At 39.5% G+C, this 21,621-nt stretch overlaps 1 protein-coding gene across 1 annotated transcript in view; it reads right to left on the bottom strand.

Moving 5' to 3' along the window:
• Nucleotides 1–15,727, bottom strand: part of St3gal6 (ST3 beta-galactoside alpha-2,3-sialyltransferase 6) — a gene marked incomplete in the record, with an annotated part of 52,318 nt that extends 36,591 nt beyond the window's left edge. The window contains 4 exon segments of the mRNA XM_013515120.1: nt 2,954–3,115; nt 6,803–6,923; nt 9,630–9,700; nt 10,863–15,727.
• Between the last annotated feature and the right edge of the window lie 5,894 nt (nt 15,728–21,621).

Genomic DNA, 21,621 nt, shown 5'->3' with positions numbered 1-21,621 from the left:
CTTCAGTACAACTCCTATCTCAGCACAAAGACACCACAGTACAGTAATACCTCAGTTCACAAATGCTTCTGCTAACAAATAATTTGGTTTACAAAGCTGCATTCTGCAAAATTTTGCTTCCATTGGCAAACATGACCACAGACATCTTTCCCACCCAAACACAAATGCAGCTATATTCCCCAAAATCGTGAAACAGGTCTGGAAACCGAGCTACCACTGTACCTGCTTATGTGATGAGTAAATGAACAAGACAGCAGAAGAGTGACTTCATAATACTAAACCAATTCACCTTTATTTTGATCCTCTCTGATCTCTATGGTGTTCAGTTCCTCAACCACATCCCTTTGGCAGTCCCACACTAGCCAAGGCCTCATGGAACTTCTCTGCCTGTGTTTCTGGATTTCTTCTTCCTCCTCTGCCCACCTCTCAGGCAGTGGGTGCTCTCAGGCATTTATCCTGTTTCCAAAGCCCACGTTTTCATCACTTCTCACTTAGTTACTTGGAACAAGCTCTGAACTTCCCCTCACATCAGCCAAGGTGTTAGACCTGGCGTAAAATTCTCAAAGCACAGGTCTCATGTTGTCACCCACCACACAGCAAAACCTTCCAAATCCCCTGTCTGCCAAACAATTATAAAATCACTAAGCCTTGCATTTAAGAGTTCTATAATTTGGCCCTTCTGTTTACAGTCCTTCTCTCCCTCCCTTTACCCTCCTGCTCCTCCCTCTTCTCCTCCTTGTCCTCTTCCTCCTCCTTCTCCTCCATGCAATTTATTCTTTATGTGATCTGCTTGGCAAGCAGACTTCCTCAGTTTGAGTCTCAGCTCTTCCTCTAATTAATTGTATGACCCTGGGATTTCTCTTAACCTCTGTATACCTTGGTTTCCTCTGGGGAATAATGATACTACCTAATAGCGCTCTTGTAAGTAGTAAATATAAAGCAGTAAGTATGTGGCACACTCTTCTGATGTTTTTAATTTTCTTTTAAGACTACTGAAGGTTTAGCTGGGCATACACCAAGGCTTTACTAAAAACCTAGCTTCAAAACATTGTGGTGAAGCTCTTTAAAAAACTGTGTCACTCTATACTAATAGCATCAAAAAATCAAGTTTCCATTACTGTGGTAGCTATTTTTTCTACATATTAATTTTGACATTTCAAATATCTGTGACCAGAAGGTTTACTCATCTGAACATAAAATGAAAGGCATTCAAAATAGCAGTAAGTCTTTGGCAAAACTCTTAAGACTCTATTTCCAGCTATAGAAACCACACCTTTTAGTGCTTTTCCTGAGATGCAGGAAAAACAAACAATAAATCCCAGGTTTATAAACAACATTTCAATTTTATGTCTTAAAGCAAGAAATAAAATCAATTACTTCCAATTAAAGCCAACTAATCTGAACTGGAAAACAGGTTTCCTGTTATAATGAAATGAGAAAGATTCAGTTACTGTGCTACAAGCTTAGAAGCAAATGCTGTGTGGGTCAGCAGGGTTTAACAAGAAAAGGAGGAAGACTAGAGTATTTCTCAGCCCTGGGCTACAGAATGGAGGCAGAATAAATACTGTAACACCTGACAATAAAATTTTATTGAACAATTATATGACAGAACTATTCCAAATGTTTTAGATGTAAAGTTCTTTTAATCCTTAAAACCACCTTGAAAAAGGTGCTGTTGTCATCCTCACACCAACAAAGACGTTAAAGCACAGAAGTCAAAGCCTGCCAAAACAGACCCACATGGTAACAGCGAGCTGCTTCTCAGACCCACACATGCCACAAGCCATGCTCCTCATCCTTATGCATCCTATAGCTACCACAGTAATGGAAATTTACTTCCATCTTCTCAATGCCAGAAAATGTAAAGACTGACAGGAAAGGCAGCTTCATACATCAAAATTACTACAGCTCAGGTTCCATTAAGTTAATAGGCTATTGGTAAGAGGAGATCTGAGGATCTAGCCCTCCCTGCAGCCTAGATTCTTGGTGGTCAAGAATTCTGCAAATCCAGTGGCCAACGACTATGCTAAGGAAGAGCTTTGAAACCATCATGAATATGCTCAGTGTGTATATAAGCAAGAGCTCAACAGACTAAATTCCAAGACCATTATGAGTATCCAAAATTGCCAGTACCACTAAAGAATAATGTCCTCAGTCACCACGTGTCCAAAAAGACCTCCCAACAAGACTAAAATGGACCAAATATGCTAATAGAATAACTGCTCTTGGATAAACTTTAATGAATTGAAAAAACTACGTGGATTCAAGCATACAATGTAGCTAATTCCTAGTGGAAAATGTTCTAGAATGGAACATTTCCTGGTGGAAAATGTTTCTCAGAATAAAACTAATAAACTGATGTCTGAAATTTGTGCATGAGGTTCGTGGAATAATATAAATAATAAACTTAAAAGTTAATTAGGGTACTTTGTGGAACTGCCATTAACTGCTGCATTTAAAGACAGTGAGAACTGGAATTATTTTTCTTGAGAAAACAAGGCCCATCAGAGCAATGCTCTTGCCCGTAGTTAGTTACATAGCTCGTTATACAGAATTTTTACAATCTGTCATATGTCCTATCTTTAATTTCAGAGTCATATGTCCTATTTTTAATTTCAGAGTAATTTCAGAGTATTTAATTTCAGAGTATTTTTAATTTCAAGACTACTCCTTGCTTCTACATTGATCTAGAATAGTTCCAAAGAAGGCCCATTCAGACTAAGCATAAAAATATTAAAAACTTCTATAGCTTGACTTTGTGACGTGCTTAAGAGGAAGTGATTGTGCTTATATTAACAGTTTCATAGGCCTTCCTACCATTTTTAAACCAATTAGGGAAAAAAATACCAGGGAGTTGCATATAGAGATGGGCTGCTAGAGACAGAAACACTGTCTAAGTACATTTCAGACTTACACGTAAGGAATCTGAGACAATAGCACTGCCTTTGTTTACCTGCACTTTTAGGAATTTATTTCTCAAAGGCCCTCTGTTTCTGAAGGTGAAGAATGGAGGGACCAGACTTGGAAGTTCAAGAGGATGTCTGCTGAACTGTTGAGTCCTCTCTACTAGAAATAATCCAAGATCAGGGTTGTGCTATTCCTTCACTTGCAAATGCTGAAATGAAACACAAAGGTAGTATATTTGTAAGAATGGTTAAGCCACTCAAAAACAATTTAAAAATATTAACAAAAAAATATTTTAATAAACTCACTTCTCATCTCCTTATAGGATGATGAAATTACCAAAACAAACCAAAACAAAACAAAAAAATTCAATAGCCAAACCTACAGTACAGATTATGCTACTGTCATACATGACTGGTCTGCCAAAGGATCCAGTTCAGTCTCCTTGATAAAAATAACCCAGCTCAGTTAATTCAAAACAACCTGGTAATGAAAGAACCATTTGTCTTATTTTTCAGCTTCTTGCCACACATACACACAATTTTACTGCTAAATGCAGAGGTGGGAGAAGGACCTATTGCTCTCAGAAGTCTAAGAGAAAGGGAAGAGGGACAGACAGAGGAGAAGAGGAGGTTGAGAAGAATAAAAATATCCAGAAGAAAATGAGCCAGAAGGAAGCATGGGTAAATTACTGAGAGGAGTAACTAGAGTTTAAATGTGTTATGGGCCACTTCCTGGATGGGGGGAAGTTAAAAAAATTCTCAGTCTGTTCCTTCTGTAACTTTTCTCACACAAGACTCATCACGACAGAAAAACTAACCAGCAAAAACCACATGCTGTCTTCTGATAGAATACATTTGTATTTTAAAAAAATTCTGGTTGGGGAAATAGCTCAGTGGCACGGCACCTGCCTAGCCAGTGTAAGGTACTTAGTTCGATTCCCAGTACCCCCCCCAAAAAAAAGAAAAAAATTATTAGGCCACAAATATAAAACAACACAAAAAGATGGTAAATATTTTATTTCAGAAGACATTTATAAACTCTAATATCAGGGAAATGATTAAGGGAAATAATAACAGGGAAATGATTAAGTTTGGTTACTACAAAGACCACATAGTAACATGCAAAAATTGATTCCACTGAGTAAGAAAAACAAGAGAAAATATTAACTTGAACATTTCTGTGTGTTAGATGTATGTGTGATATCATTGAAAGGCATTAGAGAAAAAACAAAATCAGTTGACATGTTGAGTATTATAGGGGATTTTTTTTTATTAAAGTGAATGTATTTAAAATGCATAGAGAACACAAAATTTTTCTATTTCTATATATATTCCACTATTAAAGTGCTAAGAGGTCAAACCATTTATAAATTAGAAAAGTGTTCTTCTTCAAGGGCTGTTATTATATTAAATTCTACCATGAGGCAGAATTTGAAAGAAACTACTGATCATTATAAATTTTGTACATTACAATTATTCTCCTTAAATGTACAGAACTACAGCTCCTGGTTTCAATTATCCTCTATCCATTACTACTTATTATCAACTATAGTAAAGGATCACAATTTTAAAGCTGGACGAGTTCTTTAGGATTATGTCTGAATTAGTTGGTAAACTCATACCAGGAGGGGAATGGGAATATAATTATACCTAGAGAAGCTTAAATCAAGGGATGAACAAGACAGCCTTGTCTCACGTTTAAGGGCCTTCATGAAGAAGAGGAACTAGCTTGGTCCTGAATGCTACCAGGTGGGTAAGCCAAGGCCAGTGAATGCGAATTTCAAGAACGCAGTTTCCACCTCAGTACTAGCAAGAACTTGCTATGGTAATATTTATGCTGCCTAAAGAAGGTAACAGTTTGCATTGCTGGACAGTGGGCCGTTCATTACTAAAGACGTTTGTCTCTAAGTCTCCCTTGATAGAGGTTTGCACAGCAGCACTTAACAAAGCGATCCACTGGCATCACCTAAGACTTGTTAGACTCACATTCCGATTCAGCAGGTCTGGAGCGGGGCCCAATTATCTGTATTTTCCACAAGCTCCCAGGCACTGCTGATGCAGCTAGGTCTGTGCATGTAGGCTGAACAAGAACTCTAGAGTGTTATTTAAACCAGTGTTTCTCAAAGTACGGTTTTGCACAGAATTTTGCAGAGTCCTTTCCAGCCTTGATTTTAGGACAGGTGATTAACAGACAAATGAAGGGGTTATTAAGAGGGTATTGGGACTCCATGTATTCCAAGTCCCAAAAAGTGTGGTATCCTGACATTTTAGAGTACCCCCCAAATCAAAACCTAAGTAATAATCGTACATAATTTAAAGAAGGTATGTTTTACTTTCATTTAAAGATGCTGCTCTTATCCTAAGCATGGAACATAAATGAAAACAAATAATGAATGAATGGATTTATGACTTCAACAGCCTACACTTAGCAGAAACAGGATGTAAAAAAAAACAAAAAACCACACACATGCTGTAATGTAAACTGTGCCAGTCACTGCCATCATAAAACCATGTGTCCATAAAAGGGATGAGGAAAGTTTCCCAAGGTCAGCAACGGTAATCGCTGTGAGTACAGAGCTTTGCATTGTTTTCCTAGCCCGGCATTTTATTTCCCTACCTTCCCTTCTGGATCAGAAGAATTCCTTTAGTGCTTCAAAAGCAACCATTTCTAGCTTGGTCTTCTTTTACTCTGTCAGGTTATCTAGTAAATCTCAGTTTTCCATCAGTTCACGATTCTGTGTGATAACTTTCCGGGAGAAGTATGTTGATATTTGAACATATGAATACTCCAAACGGAAAGCGTTCTTATGTTTCTCCCCAAGAGTAAGTAGTCCTACAAGTAAAGGGGAGCCAGTTGGGTTGGGGTACAGCTGGTGGGCAAGTGCCTGACTGGCATACATGAGGCCCTATGTTAAATCCCCAGCAACACAAACACTAAAAAGGAAATCAGCTTCCTGCCTTGCCTTGACCCTAAAACTCCCCCTTCCAAAGGGTTTACTTTCTGCCTTTGCTTATAAGTTGCAAGTAACATTCCATTTGATTTACAAAAGCCCCTTTTCAAATTATTCTGTCAGTTCATTCTAAGCGAGCCTAGATTATTCTAGCCCTTTTGAAGTGTCACATCTTGCTTTTCCTTAGCGCTCCTATTTTTTTTTATATGCTTGTGGTACGTAACACTTACACTCATCTGGGGAACTGGAGCACACACATGCTGCATCTTGACCCTTTTCACTCTCCCTGTCCCCCTTCCTTCCCAGTTTCCCTTCCCATCGCCGCAGTCTACCACCATCTACTACTTTGCTCAGTAACTGTACCATGGGCTTCTCATATTTGAGAAACTATGTAGTATTACCTTCTGTGCCTGATAAAAAGAAACGGATGGAGGTAAACAACCAAATGAGCATGTATCACACTAAGGCTTCAGTGCTGAAACTATTCCGCTTTCTGTAACAAATGGAAGTATGTGACAGTATTTATACCACTAGGTATTAGATGATCTCCTAAAACCAAGTGATATACAGGAGAGGAGTCTGGATTTGGTATGCCTTATGATTTATTATCACAAATGCATACGGTATACATGTTCTATAAAATCATATAATCTTAGCTTTATCTCCTAATATCATCAGGTTAATCCTTAAGGCAAAATACATTTTGTCACCACACACACACACCGAGCACTGAACACAAGGCTTTTGCCCTAGGCACCATTTCTAGCCCATTTTATGTTTTATTTTGAGATAAGGTCTCACTAAATCATTAAGTTGCCCAGACAGGACTTGAATTTGTGATCCTCCTGCTTCAGCCTCCCAAAGTGTTGGAACTTCCTGGCTTCAAATTCATTCATTTATTCATTCATTCATTCATTTATTTTTAAATCTGAACACTGTTTTCACCTTTTGGGTATCTTTGCTGATTTATTCAACGAAGAATTTCCCTATGTCGGGGGCTGGGGATTTCGCTCAGCGGCACAGAGCCTGCCTGGCAAGCGCGAGGTCATGAGATCGATTCCCAGTACTGGAAAAAAAAACCAAAAAAAAATGTCCCTATGTCTGCTTGATGCCAGACACTGCTGTAGGTGCCAATGATACCATAGAGAAAGAAAAAGAGAACAGTTTATAGTCCAGGAAGAGGCAGACATTAGCAAGTCATTCACAAGCAATTATTAAATTACAGTTGTAGCATAATTAGGAACTGCTGGAACTGACATAAGTAGAGAAAGATGAGAATGAAATGAAACAGGGCAAGAAAGAGGAACATTTCAAACAGAGTAAACAGCGTCTGTAACAGTTCTGAGGTGAGAATGAAAATGATACCCTGGATGAAATGAGCTGCATACAGGGTGGTGGTGGAAACACGAACAGCTAATCTTCGTTGCATGCCCACTTCATCCCCGTCTCTCCACACGTGACTTCATACAATCCTCAGAACAGTACCGAGACAGCCACAAATATTCTCATTCTCCACACAGACAGGCTGAGGCTCAGGGAAGACACGATTCGACCATGGTCTTCAGCTAAAGGTGCAGCACTACGGGCCTGTACGGCTTGCTGCTGGGTTTATTCCTGGCCTGAAAGCAGCTACAGCTTCCTGAGAACTTGGTCAGTGTGGAGCTTTCCTTGTGTCCAACAGTCAGTGTGTGAATATTAAATAGCCTGAACCTCATTTCCAAAGTCTTAATAAATGTATGGTTATTAGTTAAAATCTACTTAATTAGGGATAAATACAGACTTTTTAATACAACAATGTTCATAAATGCTCAAAAGTTAATATATTAAATGCCAAGAACCCATTAACCAAACCTTCTTGTATTTTTTGTTTTGTTGTTTTCCTCTTGTATTTTTTAAAAGCACAGATTTATGTTCTCATCCATACACTCTCCCTCTTCTCCCGCAAACACTAACAAAAGTTTGATAGATCCGGTCCACTTTTTGTTTATGTGTACATACAAACACACATATATTCATAAACATTACATAGCATAGGAAGTTGTTTCAAGCAATCTTCTACATATACTCTGAAATCTGTGTTTTTCACTCAATGCTTCTGGCTTTAAACATTACATAGCATAGGAAGTTGTTTCAAGCAATCTTCTACATATACTCTGAAATCTCTGTTTTTCACTCAATGCTTCTGGCTTTATACAATGGACTGGTTCACTCTTCTTCATAAAATAAATACGTAAGAGAGTTATCCATTCATTACACTGGACATTTAGATTGTTTTCAAAGAAGCACTTATCTAAATTGTTGTTTTGTAGAGCCAAATCTCCTTTTGCCAGTCTGGTAAAAACAGCTGGACAAGACATGAAATCTCTAAAATTGCTAGAAATACTTTAAGATTGAAACTTTACTTTTAAACAGGTTTTTTTTTTTTGTCTAAAACATAAACCTTTGGTAATTCAACTCATTAAAATACTTAGATATTTAAAATACTATGAATCTATGAAAAGGGAAAGTAAACATTTAAAATGAGAAATTTCTAGTTTATGAGAATGTATAATCCTGTTGAAACAAAATATACTGAAGAGAAAGTGAATGCAGAAAATAAACTCACTATAACCACTTTTTCCTCAACTAATATGGGTAGAAAAATCAGCCTGTTGAAGTAGATAAACATACCAAAGGCTTCTCTGGAATCTTATGTCCTGTATTCTAGCCAGAAGATAATCCAAGCAAAACATTACAGAAAAGTTACCAATTTTTTTAGAATCAAAAGATGGGGAAGCCTCTACTATGTGGACAGTTAAAGCAATAAAATAACTGGTCTGTGATCTTGAAGTGGTTAGATCTAGAAGTGGTATAACTATAAATAATGATCTGTACATATTAATGCAATTTTTAGCTCAAGGACATTGTAACAAGGTTTATTATCAAGTGTAAACTAAAGTTAAGGCTAAAATACGTGAAGATTCATCTATGGAATTCCTATACCTTTACCATTATTTTCTATAATAATGAGACAATCTCAAAAGGTAAATATTTCATAATACTTTAACTGTTTACTAATGCCCACGTTCTTCACACTATAAAACAATGAGGTCACGAAAACACATACAAAAAGATGGAAGAGGTGTATTTCTCTTCTGAGAGAAAGGAAGAAAAGTCCCTTCTTGGAGCTAATTTCCAAAGAATTACATATCACCCCAAGAAGGTAAATAAAAAAGAAATCTGAGTTTCCGGTAAGTTCACTGAGTCACAGTGGAGTCCAACTGTTTGGTCCCACTTCTACAAGCAAGTAGAAAAAATGTATAAGCACATTTCATAGGCAAAGCAAGACAGCATTATTTCTTCTGGATCCCTGGCTTAAGTTGCAGAAATCCTCCTAAGCGGAGGAATACCCTCCCAGGCTTCAGGACAAAGCCCTGTACCCAACCAAAATTCACTCCGTATTCAGAGTATATGTGTTTAGTTTAGTGAGAAAATGGGCAGACAGTTGCAACAGCTCTATATACTTGTCCACCTACCTTTCCATCTACCCATCCACTCCTCCATCGCAGACGTTTACTATCCACCTATCCCACGCCATGCAATCTCATGATGCAAGGACTGAGCTAAGAGAGACATACTAAAGTTAAGTCTCTGTACCTACACATTTAAACACACAATTAAACATAAATTAAACTCACGTGCCCTACTCTGGACCTCACCACTGTAGGCTGAAGGTTTACTATTTCATAACTTTTATATTAACTATGAATGTTATTCAGAAAACATGACTAACCTGAAGTTCTCTCCCCAAAGATCAAAATATTTCTCCAGTATAAACACCCGGAACTAGAAGTTGAAAGAGGCCTAGTAAGAGAATAAGGAACAGGAAAAAAACCATTAATGAAAACTAACATCACTTCCACGTCTGAAAGTTCCGTTTGGGGTTTCTGTAAATGTTCTGAAGATTTCCCCATGATTAGGGGCAGCAGCAATTGCTGACTTCACCACAGAAAGGCAGGAGAAGTTCGGAGTGTACGTTCATTCACCCTGCAGTCATGGTAGGCTGAGACATCAGAGAGAAAAGGACAGTCTAGGCTAAGAGCATTTAAAAGAGCCCCACGTTCCGAAGGGAGCACACACAGTTCAGGAACTGTCTGGAGCCTAATGCCAGAAAGTCAGCCCAATATGGAAAAATACGTCAGTTTATCAGATGTTCTGAAACTAGCCCTTTGCACAAGTGCGTGCAACAATCTAATTGCTGGGCTGCTCTTTGGTCTGTGGGCTGTTTTATTGTCACAAATCTGAAATGAGATTTGCTATGCCTAAGTGCAGCAGACTGCAGCCTTTATTTACAGCACGTAGCATTACTTGAAAAAGAGGGACTGCATTTTAAAAACAGTGAGCTGATTTTTTTTCTATCAAAAATGATTCTAGACAAAACAAACTTGGGAAATTGCATCAGAGATATGGCCCCAGTTTGGGCCTGAAAGGATGGGTTAGGACATTTAACCTAAATGTCTAAATTCAAGGGGTCTGCAGGACCATCCTCCCTCTGCAAAGTATAGAGGAAAATCTCTCTCCCAAGCGTTCTGTGGCTTGTCGATGCCTCATTCCAACCCTCTGTCTTTAAATGGTGCTCTCCTTGTGTCTGTCCTCATGTAAACACCAGCCCTATTAGACAAGGGGCCTACCCCAATCCAATATGACCACATTAACTCAGGTAATTACATCTGACATGAACCTATTTCCAAATAAGGTTACATTCTTAGGCGTGGGGCATTAGGGCTTCAACCTGTCTTTTCAGGGGTCACGTAAGTGAACCCGTAACACCCTCCAAGAATGCCCACTGCTTATGTTCAGTCAAATGCTCTGGAGCCATTCAGAATACCTGGGTGCTAAAGCTCAATGTTCAAGGGAAACAAAAAGTGAACCTATAGTGACAAGAGTCTGAGGAACCTCACAGTGACGAAATGGGAACGCGGTATCCTCATTAAGGGTCCTATTTCCTTGTCAGAAGACAGCTTACCTGGGTATGTTTACTGTGAGGAAATTTATTGCAGTACAGTCATATGGTTTGTGTGCTGACTTGTGTGTCTGTGACTGTTAGTCATGATTTGCCACCTGCACTGGATTAAGAAACAGTAGATTAATAATGCACACTAACATGTATGTCTGAGTGGGTCATGGAGACATAATGTTGGGTACTACGTATGGTCCTTAGCCCATTCCTTTCTAACACTGTTGCCCTGCTCTGCTTCCCTGCTACCATGAACTAAGCATCTTTGCTCTGCCATGTGCTTCTGCCGCGCTGGTTCCTGCCTTAGGGCCAGCCAACCATGGACTGACTTTCCTGAAACACGGAGCCAAATTAAACCTCTCCTCTTTTAAATCGTATGCATTGGGTACTGTACCCAGTGATGTGAATGCTGCCTAATACACTGACATAGTTTCATAAAACCTTTATGAAACACTAGAAAAGAAAAAGCTTTCCAAGAAACAGAGGTCTTCGCAGCCCAAGCAGGACTTTGGAGAGGGCGTCATCTGCAGGGAGTCACATAACTGCGAGTCAGCAGCTCAGCCTGGTTCAGGCACTTACTTACACGGCCAGTTCACCTGAGAAGCGCAACTCCAAGGAGGCTGTTTCATAACTAGAAATGTCAAAAAAATTCACTTACAAGAAGAATATAAATACCAAGGGGTCTATACTCTTGAATGAGCTAAATAATAATTTTTATAGGCAAATACATGAGCAGTAATTATAAAGTTATCTGATAAGCACAGGCCCACAATAAAGGTATATTCTGCCCTACACAGTGCTGGAAATATAGTGAGACAATCTTCTTTGTTCTTTGCCTCCATAGCCTTCTTGCAGATCTTTCACCTGCATTCTCTTTTCAGGTTAATTATAGTTTGTGTAAGTTCCACTGCTTTTTTCTTTCACATCTAATTCTTCCCTGGGAATTTTAAGCTTTAAGAGCTTAAAGACTTGTGTTGTGTCCTGTTGCTTAATTTCCAAGGAAAAGAAACCATCAAAAGACAGAGTGAAAAGCAACTGGGAAATACTAAGACCTAATATAAATCATATTTCGGAAGTAAAGACTAGATACAAGGTTTGGCAGAATTAAGTATAACTCATAAACTTAACATCCAACATTATGTAAACTATGGAGAATGTATTAAAACATCAAAACAAGGGGCAGAAAAGAAGTCAAAATTTAACTGTAATGCTAATAAGTACAAGCCAAATACTGATAAAAATTGACATATAAATGATGAAATATGTATGTACAAAATGAATCTGCAAATAGACGCATTTGGCCTTCTATTGTATAAAATTCCTTAGGAGGGCACTGGAAGTTTCAAAATCAAAATGTGTAGTGGTCCCCTTGACAGTTCTCACTGGCTGACTCCATCTTGTCAAAGCCCCGTTTCCTTTGGATTCCCCTGCCTCAGAAGTTGCAAACGATATTTTGAAAATAATACTTAACATTTCTGTTTTTAAACTTTCAATGAGAGCTAATTACCAATTAGACCTTGTCTTAACCAGTATTTTTACCATTTTCTTATGAGAAAAGCAACTGAAGGAGATGTACTACGTGTCATACGTAAGGACCAAATCCATTTTTAGAAGTACCATGCAGAATCTGCCCACGATAAATTGCCTATATGGACCTACATGTGGAGTTTTTAGAAAAATAAATAATCCATAAGCCTTAATTTTGATAGAGCTAACTCCTACAGCCTCTCCTTCCTCATCTGCTGACATGTTTGACTGTAAATATTATGCTCTAATAACAACAAACTGAGCAGTTCTCAGTCCTACTCAGCACTATTTCACACTTCAGTGCCTCTGATCACTTGTTCCTGTAGCCTGGAATGCCACCCCTACCCTCCTTTCTCCCATCAACCTTCTTAATGGGATTCTGTTCTCAAAGGAGGACAGCCTTTCTATCTCTATCCTGTATCTGAGAAAGTGTCCAGGAAAAAATATATACATACAGCTGTTTCAAGAATAGGTTTAACTATAACCAGCATATTTTTAAACAACAAAACCTTTAAACTACATGCTGTTTAAATGCATATCTGGAGAGTGTAGTTTTTATTCTTTAACCATGGTTTATTTTGAAAAATTCCTAGTCTTATCCAACCAACAGACTTTTCTTCCCCCACCCCCAAACATGTATGCACACACATACACACTCTCTCACATGCAGGCACAGCATCACTCTGCTGCTCTACACAACCGTGCAGTGTCTAGCACAGGACAGGTATCCAAATACTTACTGTTGTTCACTAAAGACTAATTAAATACAACCACATTGGGACATATATGTAGTCCAAAATAAAATCAAGTGGTAAAAGAAAACAGATGAGAAAAATTAGAGCTATATACATCAGAAAGGCTTTCTGAAGGTAAGAGTTAACTGAGGAAGAAAAGCTATAGTAACAGCAGATAACACTAATTAAATGTTTAATATCTGGCAGCAACTACGCTGAACCATGTATGTTGGTGTGGTGGTTAAACTTGATTGTGTCAACTTGCTGGCTTGGGACCTGCCCTGGAATTCAGTGAAGCACACTTCTGAGTGTGGCTTGGTGGGTCATGGAGGTCGGTCTTAGGATCTGTATCTAGTCCCTCAACCCTGCCTCCTGGCACTGTTCCACTGCTCTGCTTCACAGCCACCATGAACTGAGCATCTTTACTACGCTATGCCCTTCCCTTAGAATGTTTCTGTCTTGGAGCCATAGACAGTCACTGTAACCATGAGCCAACTTCATTCCTTTCTCCTGTAAGCTGTGGGTGTTGGGTATCGTGACTCAGCTGCAAGAAAGCTGATAAATACAGAAAATAGATACTGAAAAGTTGGGGCTGCTGCAATGACTATCTGGCCATGGGTTTCAGAAGCCCTTGGAACTGGCTTATGGGAGGGGCTTGGAGAAGTTTGGAGAAGCAGGGCAGAGAAACCTGAGAAAGCTGTAAGTAGAGCCTGATGGGTGAGTCTTGTCTGACTCTTACACAAGAATGCTGCTATGTGGACAGTAGAGAGAGGCTCAGGAGGCTTCAACAGGGAATGGGCATTTCATCACCAACTGGGCTAGAGCTACGTGTGTTACACCGACAGAATTATTGGTCTACATTTTGCCCGGTACTGAGAATTACAGGAAACTGAGATTAAAGATGATAGCAACAGGGCTGGAGACCATGTGTTACATTCTGACAGAACATTTGTTGACACTGTACCCATGTCACGAGACCTTGCAGGACAATGAGATTAAGGGCAATTCACTAACTGATCTGACAGAAGAAATGTCAAAGCAACCCAGCATTCAGGCTGTGGCATGGGTATTGCTGGCTGCTTTTGGCCAGATTTACAGTGAGAATGTGGGGCAAAATACAGAGCAGAAATATTTATAAAACTTAAATTTTGGTCTAAAAGGAACTACATGTAAAATTAGGGCCAAAGAAGGTGTGACTGCAGATGAGATTACACCATGAAAAAGAAAATAAGCACTCTATAAAGGAAGAAGATAAATGCCTTGATGCCATCTCAGGAAGCACTAAAACCCCACCTCTGCCTCGCAAATGCAAAAGTATGAACCTTTCATTTGAGAAGAGAAGCCCTGGACCCTTCATTCAAGAAGGGCTGCATGGGGAACTGACTTCCCATGGATCCTTTCACCACGCTTAGCCATCCAGACACTCAAAGGCTGTTGTTGCCACAGTTCAAAGGGGGCTACTGCCAGTGCTGGTGACAGATCTAGCTACTATCCATGTGGCTGATGCTGGTTTTACTGCTAAGCAGAATGCAAGAGTTGTAGGAACAAAGAGGGTTCTGCCCAGATTCAGAGGAAGGTCTGGGAGGTCAGTGACAGGGCAGCATGTAAAGCTGTGGGAATAAAGCCAAAGGTACAGTGGAGACACTAGGAAGTCAGAAATGCCAAAAATGTGGAGTAGCCACCAAGGAAAGCTGCAAGCTGAGTGGAGTCAGCCCAGAGACAGGCTGTGTGTGCTCCAACTGGCAAGGCCGTAGGATGGGGCCACCCAAGCCCTTTATAACTCACATCTTACCGCCACATGCTTCTGCTGCTGGGCATGAAGTTAAAGGACTGAATGTCTGCCCTGCTGGGTTTCAGCCTTCCTTTGGCCCAATTCTTTTCTATCCTTCTGTTCCCCGCTTGGCAGTGGGAATGTTTACTCTGTGCCATTGTACCTTGCAGTACAAAGGTTCAGAGCTGAATTTACCTTGAATCTCAAGAGACTTTGACTTGGACTTTGAAAATGGTGGAACCGTTGAGAATCTGAGGAGGAATTATCGCACTGCCAGTTGTACGCAGAACAGCTGTGACACACTAGGTGGAATTATTCATGTGGTACTGTGAGTAGAGACTGAGCGTGGTTTAAAGACACGTGTTTGGGTGTCAAACTGACAAGGGGTAGAACGCAGCGGATAAGCCTGCGTCAACTCGTATGGTTTGGGAGCGCCTCGTGTGAACGGTAAAGCAGTTCTGCTGTGGCTGTGACCTTAGGCCCCTTATTTGGTTCTCGACCGTGCCTCTTAACCACTGTTCCTCTGCTCTACTTCCTGACCACCCTGAACTAAGCATCTTTGCTCTGCCATGACTTCCCGCTATGACATTTCTGCTTTGGAGCAAACGGATCATGGCCTGAATCCCCTGAAGCTAGCAGCCAAAACACATCTCTCCTCCTTTAAATCGTGGGTGCCAGCTATTGTGTCCCAGCAAAGGGAAAGCTTATCAAAGCAATAAATTTTCTTTTTAATCATTATCAGAACTGTGCTGTGAACCTAACTGCAAGTTTGCAGATAAGAAAAGTCAGGTTCAGATAAATTAGGTAACTCTAGGGTCATACAGAGATAATTCACGAACCTGAAAGCTGAATAATGATTATGGGGCTGGGGATTTAGCTCAGCCGCACAGCACCTGCCTGGCAAGTGCAAGGTCGTGAGTTCGATTTCTGGTACCGGGAAAAAAAAAAAAAAAAAAAACAATGATTATAATATGGGTTGGATGGGTTGTAAAAGAGGTGGAGAAAGGAGAAGGAGAAAGTCCTTCACTGTGAAAGAACAGCCCAAGATAAAGCCCTGGGAGGTCTGCCATGGCTCCAAGCTCAAATGAGAGAGGAATAAGAAACTTACTTGAGATGGCAGAAAATTTCAGTGATTATTGGGAGAAAATCTCTGGATCTGTGAGCAGAGAAAAAAAATTCCACAACATAAATCATGCTTGATAAATGTTATGAAAACTACCTGTACAGCAACTCTGATGTTCGTAGGCCCAGAGCTTGAGTAGATGTTGATAAGAATATGATTATTTCATATTTAAAGCAGAAACGCCCCACCCACCAAATTTACAGTACTAGTATTTTTGTTTTTTGTTTACAATAAGTGAACCAGATTTGCACTCTAAATAATTCAATGCCTACTAAAGATTTACTTCAGGACCAGAAAGCACAGCTATCTCCTAAATCCTGCTTTCAAATAATTCAATTAGTTTTAATTTATTTATAATAAATTTATTTATAGCTGGGATAAAACAGAACTAATTAGCTAAATTCCTTTGACATTTACCTAAAATACTGATTACAAATATCAAAAGTATTTGGATAACAGTGTCTTTTATCTCATCATTTATAACAGAAAGGTCTCATAACTATCACACTCTAACAATTAAATAAAATTATAAATGAAGTAAATTGGTGTTGTTGGAAAGCAGCTGAAAATCTGTTCATACCCAACTTAAATGCTTGGATAATCACTTTACTGCTCCCATCTAAACGCAACCAGATAAACTAGTTTTTAATTTTTAAATGTAGGCAGTTATCCACAAAGAGGAGCTAGTAAATTTATAGAAAAAAGAGCTATGATCTCATCTCTTATATTTCTTTGGCTTTATACTGACCACAAAAATGTACATATTATCTATCTCTGCTTCCTCTAGACTGTAACATTAAGGACTCATATATTAAAAAGTTGCACAAAATTTTAATTAAAGTGTTTGAGATTTCCTTTTCTAGTTCTGGCTGAAACATCTGTGCCAGAATATATTTCTGAAGCAATCTCTAAGAAGAGGTCAGAAACATTAGGCTGATACTTCAGAGAACTTTTAAAATCTGATGGCATAGGGGAAGGTGAGTTCAATGATTATAATCATTATTGGGAAATCAGATCAAGGACAAAAACACAGTGTTTCTGTAACATCATGTTCTTGCAGAACAGGAGAAAACACATCTAAAGAGGCAGATTTTCACTCAGAATTTTAAAAATGTAAATACACCACACTGGGGATCCCTTCTATAGTCGTAATTCTGTGAGAAACTCCTCCTCCAGTTTCCAGCAAGGCCCTACAGCTCTCCAGAACCATCTCCTCACATTCTCTTTCCTGTCACAAGCTTCTCTGTGAATTCTCCTCGCTCAGCTGTCCTGGTAAGCACAGCTTTTTACCCCTCAACATTTATTTGCATATCACACAAGCTTAAATGATAGCTAATGTAAACCTAAGAAATATCATAAAAAATCATTGGAATTTAAACAGTGAAATTTTGAACTTAAATAGCACTTGAAAAGAAGTGTACAAAACAATGGACATAAAGATGTTGTACCCTTACAGAGGGAAATAATTTTGTTATTCACACTCATGCTCAGTGACATAGCAATAAACTAGACTAGCCCAACCCAGATTACCACAGATTAAGAATTATGAAACTGTACTCAAACTATGCCATGTGTGAAAACAAATTTGAGAATATCTACAGCTGATATATGCCAATCTTCCCCTTGTCAGCATAAGCATATTATAATTTTTCAGAAAGAAAAAACCTTTCCTAGGGTTTTAATATACACAAATCCACAGAGATGAACTCTTTTCTCCAACAGGTAAAGCATTTGAGATGACAAGCTGTTAATTATAATGATTATAAAAATGAATGATAGGGGCTGGGGATTTAGCTCAGCGGCAAAGCGCCTGCCTGGCAAGTGCAAGGTCGTGAGTTCGGTTCCCGGTACCGGAGAAAAACCAAAAAAAAAAAAAAAATGAATGATGAGCACTGTAACAATATTACAACTTAGCAAATATATGAGCATTGTAAGCCAATCAATGGACATTAATTGAGTTGTCTCATAATTTTTTTTAATCTACAATATAAACCATCATCATTGCCCTCTCAAACAGAAATGTCTAGATTTTATGCTAATCAATCTCAATGAAATGAATACAAAAAGCACATAGGGATCCCTTTCTTATACAAGTTAAGAAATAAGCAGGTCAAAGAATTTTTTCTCTCTAAAAACTGTTTCTCTCTAAAAATTGTTCCAGTTTTCTCCAGACAAGAACATATTTCTGATGATAAGACACCCTGGAATCAAAGAATAACTGATTCAATGCTAGAACTTCTGTATATTTCTGATAAACCAGCACTACTAGTTTATCAGAAATAATAAATCTCACATAATTTCATGCTACAATACCCTAATTCCATCAAGATCACCGAAAGACAGACTGAAATGATATTCTCACACACAGTATATGCCCCTGACAAATACCACAGGGGTCCTGCACATATCCACTGAAACTGTGCTCTGAACAGAGCCTGCACCTGCAGTGACAGATGACAAACGCAGTTTCAGAGGGAAAAGAAGCAGGAATCAGGAAGAAGCACGGCCTCTTGCAACAGTGATTGTCATGCAAATTAATTCCAACTACGACTTAATGTGACTAGATAATTTTTGGTATCTAATTTCAGATGTTACTAGCCAATCCAAAAACTTCAGGGAAACACGAGATAATTCAGTCTGAAAAGTGGCTGAGAAATCAGAGCTACAAACAGAATCTTTTATGCCTGCAGGTACAATTAAGCAGGTATACTGGCTTACTGAAGAGGATCCGGAAATACTACACAGGGTCCTCTGAGCCCTGCTCTTGTGTGCAGCTGTCCCGGTGCACTGGCCTAGGACATGGAGGGGAAAATCAGTGATGCCCAATGAACAAGAAAAGCCACGTGAGAGTAAAAGTGTGTGTGTGTGTGTGTGTGTGTGTGTGTGTGTGTGTGTGAGAAGCCCATTTGCCACTGGGTGAAGTGTCAGCCAGTCCCTAATTAAATGTCTCCAGAGGCATCCCACTTTTAATTAGAATACAATTCCAACTCCTTTCCAAGATTTGCAGACCCTACAAGGTCTGCCTCCCTTCCATCTCTCCTTTCACGTTCCCTGGGCACTCCACTCTTTCCATACACTTACCTTTTGTTCCTCCAACACCCCAAATACATTCATACCTTCAGGACCTCTGCAGTTATTGCCCTCTACCTGGGATGCTCTCCTTCTGCCCTTTACCTGACGGGCTCTTTTCCATCAATCATATCTTAGCACAAGTATTAGCCTTCGGAGAAGCTCTCTGACTGTTCTAGCTTCCTGTCCCCTCTCTAACACACTTAAACATGGCACTGCCTTTGCAAAACACATTCTATAGGAAACACGCTTTTCATTTACTTCAGTCTCATTAATCAACTCTGATTCCCATCAAAACATCAGTTATGAGAGCAGGATCTTAGTCTATCTGGTTCAACACTCCACACACTCCTCCATGCTGCCCAGAACATCTCCTGTTCTACGCTGGATACCCAGTAAGTATTTACTGACCCCAAATTTATCCCACAGTATGGATGACCACGTAGAAAGTGACCCAAATCCACCGTGAAACCAATCTGCTTCACTGTTGCCCCACATCGCACCAAAGTCACCCACAGCTATACCAACTCCAGGCCTGCTTCTACAACCTGTGCAAAGTGAGAGTAACTGTACAAGCTTTGCACAATCTCTAGCTTTTCTGAACCTTATCTAGAGGCCTACTCTCACTATCTGAAGATCTTTCTATTCCAAATCAGATAAAAAGTGTTTCAAACGTTCTTCAAAGCCAAGTATTAGATGCCAGTGAACAAAACAATACCATTTGGTGCACTTTATCCTAAAGGAGAAAAGAAAGGAACATTTATAATCAACCTTTCAGTGTTTATGCTAAAAATTTTCCTAAGGGCTGGTTGTTTTCCTTGCTCTCTTTCTCAACAGTCCAGGAAGAGGAACACTCTTGCTGTCAGACCAAAAGGTTGTGGTGGTAAAGATAAGCTAATCATTTCTATTTTTATGACCAAAAGCTCTCCAAGAAGAGAAATACAGAGAGAATAAAGCAGATCCTACTAGTCCTTATTCTCATTAAAATCCCTACAGCCTCACACCCTCAACCATTCTTAACCTGATCATAGGGAAGGCAAGCTCCTGACCAAGTATGAGACACTATGGCTGGTTTTCTGCTAAGGCATCACCACCAGGGGGAAGAGCCCCTGCTACCCCTCTCATGCTGAGAGGACTGTGTTTCTGACAGCCTAACATGGAACCATAAATACAATATGCTACTGAAACAACGTAATGCCCGAGGTATACACTCCATTGCATCTGTAAAGCTCACTGCAAATCAAATACATATTTTAACTCATAAGGATTAACTTGGAACTAAGGTGTATCATGCATGGTATTGGGACCAACAAGAAAAAGAGGTTTATCTCAATTGTGAAATGGGAAAGAATGTAACTGAAAAGACTTCTTCCAGGCAAGATGTAGCTGGTCCTCAAAGAGTGAGTAGGGTTGTCAGTGAAAATACATTCAAAAAGAAAAGATTTTGAAATGCAAACCACTGGAGATAACATAATCTCCTGGACTGGCCAAACACAGCACATCTAAACAGCGCATCAAAAATGTACAGAAGGGGCTGGGGATTTAGCTCAGCAGCACAGGGCCTGCCTGGCAAGCACAAGGTCGTGAGTTCGATTCTGGTACCTTCTGGTACCAAAAAAAAAAAACCAAAAAAACAAACAAACAAACAAAAGTACAGAAGACAGAAACTAATTAGTGATAGTCTGAAGCTACAAAAAGGAAAGGGAGGCAACAAGGAAAGGGAGGATACAAACAACCTATTTAAGAAGCTCAGCTTGAGAGGTAATTAGGCAGGTATTATTCAAAGCAAAGCATTCATAAATTGTGTGTGTGTACGTAAGGCAAAAAAGGAATGGATGCATAGGGAATGGAAATTTTTTTGAAGAACATATGCTACGGAAGCTTCCTGTGATAGTGTAACACAGGGTAGCGACAGACTTTTATGTGATTCACTGTAGGTGGCTTAATTTAGGGCATAGTTCTTTAGCTATGAAATGGGGCTACAAGTTCCTGTCTCGGGGAGCTGTTGAAAGATTCAAGAAGGAAATGGAACATGAGGACACATGTGCAATTATCGTGGCACCGCATGTACCTTCCACGCTTCTTTCTCCTCAGTGAACATCTACCAACACATGGTTAGTGTATGTATGGACCAAACCCTAGCTGAAATCACAGCTCCCACTGATCCACTTGGCAGTCCTCACAGCTATTGGGGGAACGTAGGAAGCATGGCATTGTTCATTTCTGCTCCAAGATGCAGTACAACGTAGAAAATGGCTGTCAAATTCAGACCTCTTTCACTGAGTTCTAGAATCTGAATCTAGAGAATTACAATTTCACAACAGATTGATTTTTACTTACAGTATTTACATTTCTACAGTACTGGGAGGTTGAGCGTGGTGGTGCACGCCTGTAATCCCAGCACTCAGGAGGCTGAGGCAGGAGGATTGTTGCAAGGTCGAGACCAGCCTGGGCTACGAAATGAGTTCAAGGCAAGCTTGAACTGCAGAGAGATTTGGTCTCAAAACAACAACAACAAAAAAAAACCAAGTACGGGGAATTAAA

The sequence above is a fragment of the Chinchilla lanigera genome, unplaced genomic scaffold (assembly GCF_000276665.1).
Source record: "Chinchilla lanigera isolate Chin_1 unplaced genomic scaffold, ChiLan1.0 scaffold00026, whole genome shotgun sequence".
NCBI classification, from domain to species: domain Eukaryota; kingdom Metazoa; phylum Chordata; class Mammalia; order Rodentia; family Chinchillidae; genus Chinchilla; species Chinchilla lanigera.
Note: the sequence above shows the minus strand (reverse complement) of the source record. Positions and strands in the feature narration are given on the sequence as shown.